General features: G+C 26.7%; 1 protein-coding gene across 1 annotated transcript in view; it reads left to right on the top strand.

Annotated features, from left to right (window-relative positions):
• The first annotated feature begins 903 nt into the window (after positions 1 to 903).
• The window catches only part of LOC129239180 (mucin-5AC-like), a 235,159-nt gene continuing 228,641 nt past the window's right edge, over positions 904 to 7,421 (top strand). Inside the window, exon 1 of the mRNA XM_054874517.1 lies at positions 904 to 1,073. The gene's annotated coding sequence lies outside the window, so the exon portion shown is untranslated. The remainder of the gene's footprint in view (positions 1,074 to 7,421) is intronic.

The raw sequence follows: 7,421 nt of genomic DNA, 5'->3' as shown, positions 1-7,421 counted from the left end.
GGCTCTTGTCAAGTGTGACACTTAAATTATCAGTGGTGCAAGTCGTTTTCTTTTTGCCATCACGTCGTTGTGTTAATTTTTTGGGCTTAAGGGCATTTAAACCAGATTTTTGAACCGCCCAAGTGATGTCACTTGTAAAAAAACGAAATTTCAATAGCTTTAAATGTTTCCGAGAGACACCAGGAAATCGATAGATAAAGACAGCGTATCTATTTTAATGACCGTATGTGTACCATATATACGAAGAATATAATTATTTTAGACAATGAAAGTTGGTCATGTTTAAAATTGGTTGATGTTATTGGCACACCTTGAAATTTGAGGTTTGATTGAATGTTCCACGTGGCTCAAATTTGATTCGCTCTAACTTTGAAATAAAAATTGCAGTCAAATTGTGCAACAGAGCGCTCATTAGGCTGACTTTTATATGCATATAACCCATTCCAAATAAATTTTACAAGTGAAATTTATACCAGTGTACGTACAACAATAGTTTACCTATACTGACTTGCATATCAGTGAGGAGTCCGAGTGAATCATTTCTTATGTTTTGCCCTCATACCTGATGCACTCATTGCCGGCACATTTTTCAATTTCCCTTTCGTTGCCGATAAGCCGTAAACAATCGGTACTTATTCGGAGAGTGTAGAGATAACAAGCGAGTGTGAGTGAGCGAATGAGTAGAGACGAAATGAAGTTGTTCTACAACTGTTTGCACTACTTGAGTGGGCCATATTCAACACGACCGATCGGGCTCTCTAGCGGCGGTGGTGGTGGTGATTCGCTTGCTTGGCGCTAGCCGGCCGGAGTTGCTTGAGTTAACGTTGGCGCTGGCGTTGGTGCCAGTACTGTTGGCAACTTTGCGAAATTGTTGAATTCAGTCGATCGCGACTTTAGCTTTAATCCATACATAAGTGTCGATTGTTGATTGTCGTCGGTTAGCGGTCTGAAACTCGGTTGATTGAATTCGAAGCGTCTGTGTGTTATACTCTCGTAGTACGACGCAGGCGCGTTTTTCTTTTGTTTGTTGAATGTAAAGTGGCGTAGTGCTGTCCGAAGCGGTTTTTTTTTATGTGAGATTTTTATTTGATTGTTTTGTATAATAAAATATTTATAATACGAAAAGTGTTTTTGTTTTATACAAATGCAAATTACTGGTATTCAAAGTAAAGGCGTGTGAACTTTTTTGTGCATTGTGAAGTTTCTGAATGAATTAGAAAACGTAAAACATGAATTGTGAAGAAGTTGAGAAGAAGAAATATTAATGCAAATTGAATCAGAAATTAAATGGTGAATTTTTTATATTAAGAAAAAAATTAAAAATAATAATAATAAATAAAAAAATTATAGAATTCCATTTAAGTGATCGCAAACATATTTGCAACATTGTCGGCCTATGCCTTTTCTGCATAAAACGGACATCGTTCCTAGTCTTCTTGCTGCGCTGCCTATTTTATTTATTGTTTTTATTGACCCTCTTCGATTGCTTATTAGATATGCTGCGCGTATAGCAGCCGCCGCCATCCAACGTTCCAAGTTCAAGTTCAACGCATGTGGCAGCCACAAAGAGTTAAATCGCGCAACATCAATAGTTTTTTTCTCTCAACTTTTTTGCCGCATGAATGCATCCATGCACACATGCAGATACAAAAATATATATGTATATTTGCAAATTTGCATATGTGGTGTTGGTGTAGTTTTACTTGGTAGTGCTGTGCAGTGGCGAACCACTCCGGATGCATCCCTTTCGGCTTCCCTCCTCAGACGTAGTACTCATCTCTCATCTGCCTAAACACCGACTGTATCTGATGGTTATAACGCGTTTCTTCTATATGCATACATACATACATGCATACATCCGTATGTGCATCAAAGTGCTATTCCCTGCTGTTTATTTGTGTTAATGCGATGGAATGTAATTATGCAAAATGTGCTTCGAGTGCAAGTATCTGCAAGATATGAAATTGTAAAAGAAGTAGGAGTAAGTGAGTTGCACATACAAACATACATACACATACAAGTGAAGAGTAGTCATACAGTGCGCCTAATGAATTTGTAAGTGCTAAACAGTGTCGAAAGTGCTAAATGAGCCAACAAACTACGAAAAAATTTTTAAAAGCAATTTGAAAAAGTTCACCGAAAGCCAATTCGGCAAAATTAATAATTTAAATACATACATATATATGTAGGTACGAGCACTCATATTCGTATAATTGTTTATAAATAAAAAAGTATAATTATTGTATTTTTGATGAGCCAGAGTCCACTTGCAGAAAAAGTGAATAAAGCTTGTCGAATTCGTTCAAAAGCAAAAAAAAAAAAACAAAAACAATTTGGTATACTCAACGTCGAAACTTCGCGTCTATTCCTCAGTTCATATTAGGTTGAGGGAAAAAGAAGTCCATTATTTTTGTGTAAAATTTTTGCCCAAATGGTCGCTCTTTAGCTCCTGGACGATGCTATGACTACTAACCTGTCCGGTCAACTTTGATTATTTCTGTGATTTTAGTTAACTATTCTGCGGCCGCCGTAGCCGAATGAGTTGGTGCGTGATTACCACTCGGAATTCACAGAGAGAATGTCGGTTCGAATCTCGGTGAAACCCCAAAAATTAAGAAAAACATTTTTCTAATAGCGGTCGCCCCTCGGCATGCAATGGCAAACCTCCGAGTGTATTTCTGCATGAAAAAGCTCCTCATAAAAATATCTGCCGTTCGGAGTCGGCTTGAAACTGTAGGTCCCTCCATTTGTGGAACAACATCAAGACGCACACCACAAATAGGAGCAGGAGCTAAGCCAAACACCCAAAAAGGGTGTACGCTCCGATTATATATATATATATTCTGTGATTTTATAGACATTTTCGACGTTATAGCACAATTAGCTATTACAGTATGGGCACGATAAACACCATTCACAATTTCAACGGTCTGACTTGCATTTTCGCCTTTATCAAAGAAAAGCTGTGAAATGTACCGAATTTTCTCTTTCTTGACTTTCGCTGTTAACACTCTTTTAACTCACAACTGAATGGAAAAAATAAAAAAAAAACAGCAAATGAATTTTTTAGTGAGTATAAAATGTCACCTTGACAACGAGGATAAATTTTAAAGGTACCCGGAGGTCTAGAAATTTCAGAAAATCGATTTGTTGTTTTGCCGATATTTCGAAATTATACAATGTTAAGAGCATACTGTGAAAATTTCATGCTGAAAGAAAATACTGAAAATGTTCGAGCTCTAGACCACCGGGACCCCTTAAATTGTGTGAGCGATACTTTACGAGATTTCGATCACTGAAGTAATTTGCCGACAAAATAATGGATTTCTTTTTCTCCAAACTAATACTTCATTTCTACTCAGTTATACAGGGCGGTTCATTTAGCGTGTGAAGCTGAATTTAATTCGGCTATAATTACATAAAAACACATGACACTTTTTGGTTAAAAAAAAACACTGTTTGTTTATTTTACGCATTCCCTTTTATCATTTACAATCTTGTAACAATTACAAAAAGAAAAATTAAAAAAACATTTTTCGTTTATTTCCTATTTTTGTATCAACTTGTAATCGTGATGCCATCGACAAACAATTAAAACAAAAGAAATTTCTTTTATTTTATAATTTGTTATTTTCTTTTTTATTTTATACATTTTTTTAGTCAACTTGCAACCTCACAGCCAAAAGAAAAACTGCAAGAAATTAAGATTGGTTTATGGTGTTTTGTTTATAGCCATTTTTTTATTAGCTAATTTAATCTTGCTACAATCGACAAAATAATTTTATTTTATTTTAAAATTGTTTTTTTTTTGTATAATATATTATAAATTTTTTCATCCACTGGTCAACTTGGTGGCATTACGTGAAAAAACTTCAAAAAATATTTTCTATATTATAAGTTTTGTTTCAACCTTAGGGTAATCACAATAAATAACTTCAAGAAAATATTATTTATTTACTTTACAAATTTTTCTATTAACAATGTTGGCTTGATGCAATCACAAAAAGTTAAAAAAAAAATTTTTTGGCTTATTAATGATATTAATCGCCAAAAAAATTTAAAAAATATATAATGTTTTTGTAACACTTTGCAATATTGGTATAATCACCAAAACAAGAACTAAAAAAAATCTATTTTATATTTTTTTACAACTTAAAACTTGGTACAATCGACAAAAATTGTAAAAAAAATCATTTTATTTTAAGTTACTATTTTTTTTAATTTTGAAAAAAAAGTTTTTTATTTATAATTTTTTTTATTAACTATCCTATCTTTGTGTAATTACTAAAAAACTTTAACAATTTTTTTAATTTTTTTTATATTTTTTTTTAATTTTTTTATTATTTTATATTCTAAATTTTTTTTATTTATGGTATTTTAAGTTACAATTTTTTTTTTTAATTTTGAAAAAAAAAAATGTACTTATAAATTTTCTTTTATTCACCATCCATCTTTGTGCAATTACTATAAAACTTCAAATAGAAATTTTTAATGTTATTAATTTTTGTATTATTTTATGTTCTAAATTTTCTTTAATTTAATGATGTTTATTAGTAAATTTACAATTTTGGTACAATCACGAAAAAACCTAACAGTTTTTTTTCTAGAAAATATTACTTTAGTATTTTATATTTGTTTTATCAACTTAAAACTTGGTACAGTCGAAAAAAGGCCTAAAAATAAGTTCTATTTTATTACATTATTTTTTATTTATAAATTTTTTTTTAGTTTATTAATTTACAATCTTAATGTAATAATCAAGAAAACTTCAAGAAATAACTTTTTTTGTAATTTTTTATCAACTTGTAATATTGGTAACAAAAACTAATTTCAAAAAAATTAAATGTTTTTATTATACATTTTTTTATCATCTTAAAACGTTTTATTTTACTTTATTTATTTGTTTTATTTGTAAATTTCGTTTTTTTTTAGTTTATTATTTTTTTTATTCCAAATTTTTCTTTATTTAATGATGTTTTTTAGTTAATTTACAATTTTTGTACAATACCGGAAAAAACCTAAACAAATTTTTTTCTAGATAATATAATTATTTTTATAATATTTTTTTATCAACTTAAAACTTGGTACAGTCGACAAAAGACCTTAAAAATAATATTTATTTTATTATGTAATACTTTTTATAAATTTATTTTTTTTTGTAATTTTATTAATTTATAATTTTAATATAATAATCAAGAAAACTTCAAGAAATGACTTTTTTATATTTTTTTTATCAACTAGTAATATTGGTAACAAAAACAAATTTCGAAAAAATAAAATATATTATTAATAAGTTTTTTATCAACTTAAACCTTAGTACAATCTACCAAAGGCCTTTAAACATTCGTTTTATTTTATTTTATTTATTTGTTTTATTTATAAATTTCTTATTTTTTATGTTATTAATTTTTTTATTCTTAAAAATTTAATTAAAATTAAAAATTAAGTGAAATTAGAACCTTTATTTTTAATATATTAAGCAAGAAAACTTCAGGAATTTTTATTTTATTTTATAATTGTTTTGATAAATTTACAATCTTTTTACAGGCGAAAAAAGAATTCCATACATTTCTTGTATTTTATTTTAAATTTTTTATACATATAAGTTACTATTTTTTTTAATTTTGAAAAAAAAGTTTTTTATTTATAATTTTTTTTATTAACTATCCTATCTTTGTGTAATTACTAAAAAACTTTAACAATTTTTTTAATTTTTTTTATATTTTTTTTTAATTTTTTTATTATTTTATATTCTAAATTTTTTTTATTTATGGTATTTTAAGTTACAATTTTTTTTTTTAATTTTGAAAAAAAAAAATGTACTTATAAATTTTCTTTTATTCACCATCCATCTTTGTGCAATTACTATAAAACTTCAAATAGAAATTTTTAATGTTATTAATTTTTGTATTATTTTATGTTCTAAATTTTCTTTAATTTAATGATGTTTATTAGTAAATTTACAATTTTGGTACAATCACGAAAAAACCTAACAGTTTTTTTTCTAGAAAATATTACTTTAGTATTTTATATTTGTTTTATCAACTTAAAACTTGGTACAGTCGAAAAAAGGCCTAAAAATAAGTTCTATTTTATTACATTATTTTTTATTTATAAATTTTTTTTTAGTTTATTAATTTACAATCTTAATGTAATAATCAAGAAAACTTCAAGAAATAACTTTTTTTGTAATTTTTTATCAACTTGTAATATTGGTAACAAAAACTAATTTCAAAAAAATTAAATGTTTTTATTATACATTTTTTTATCATCTTAAAACGTTTTATTTTACTTTATTTATTTGTTTTATTTGTAAATTTCGTTTTTTTTTAGTTTATTATTTTTTTTATTCCAAATTTTTCTTTATTTAATGATGTTTTTTAGTTAATTTACAATTTTTGTACAATACCGGAAAAAACCTAAACAAATTTTTTTCTAGATAATATAATTATTTTTATAATATTTTTTTATCAACTTAAAACTTGGTACAGTCGACAAAAGACCTTAAAAATAATATTTATTTTATTATGTAATACTTTTTATAAATTTATTTTTTTTTGTAATTTTATTAATTTATAATTTTAATATAATAATCAAGAAAACTTCAAGAAATGACTTTTTTATATTTTTTTTATCAACTAGTAATATTGGTAACAAAAACAAATTTCGAAAAAATAAAATATATTATTAATAAGTTTTTTATCAACTTAAACCTTAGTACAATCTACCAAAGGCCTTTAAACATTCGTTTTATTTTATTTTATTTATTTGTTTTATTTATAAATTTCTTATTTTTTATGTTATTAATTTTTTTATTCTTAAAAATTTAATTAAAATTAAAAATTAAGTGAAATTAGAACCTTTATTTTTAATATATTAAGCAAGAAAACTTCAGGAATTTTTTTTTTATTTTATAATTGTTTTGATAAATTTACAATCTTTTTACAGGCGAAAAAAGAATTCCATACATTTCTTGTATTTTATTTTAAATTTTTTATATTGAAATTAGTATAACTATTGAACATATTTTTTCTTTTTCGTTGCTATATTCATTATAAAATTAGGAGTGAGTTTTTAATTGTACTTTTTTAAGTTACATATATATCTGCTAAATTCACTGCACTTGGCTAGAAACCTCTGGACTGTAAATGCGATATAAGCCATTGTCTTGATGGTGAAGTCATGTCTTGGCCTTCCAGCATTCGGATCCTTTTGTCCATTAGTTCCTTACTTTGAACTTGAAACATCAAATGATGGAAAAAGATTTGCCTTAGTCAATGGCCAACAGCATTTTTTCTTTCCAAAAGCTTCTCAAAAAACCATTTGCGCAGGTGCATCTGAGCAACTAAGTGAATGCAAAAAAATGTATTTCTTTAATTTTAAACAAGCATACAAACCATGCAGGTGTTAATTGATTAAAT

This window comes from Anastrepha obliqua, chromosome 2, assembly GCF_027943255.1.
Source record: "Anastrepha obliqua isolate idAnaObli1 chromosome 2, idAnaObli1_1.0, whole genome shotgun sequence".
Classification (NCBI taxonomy): domain Eukaryota; kingdom Metazoa; phylum Arthropoda; class Insecta; order Diptera; family Tephritidae; genus Anastrepha; species Anastrepha obliqua.
This window is presented reverse-complemented; position numbering and strand designations above follow the sequence as displayed.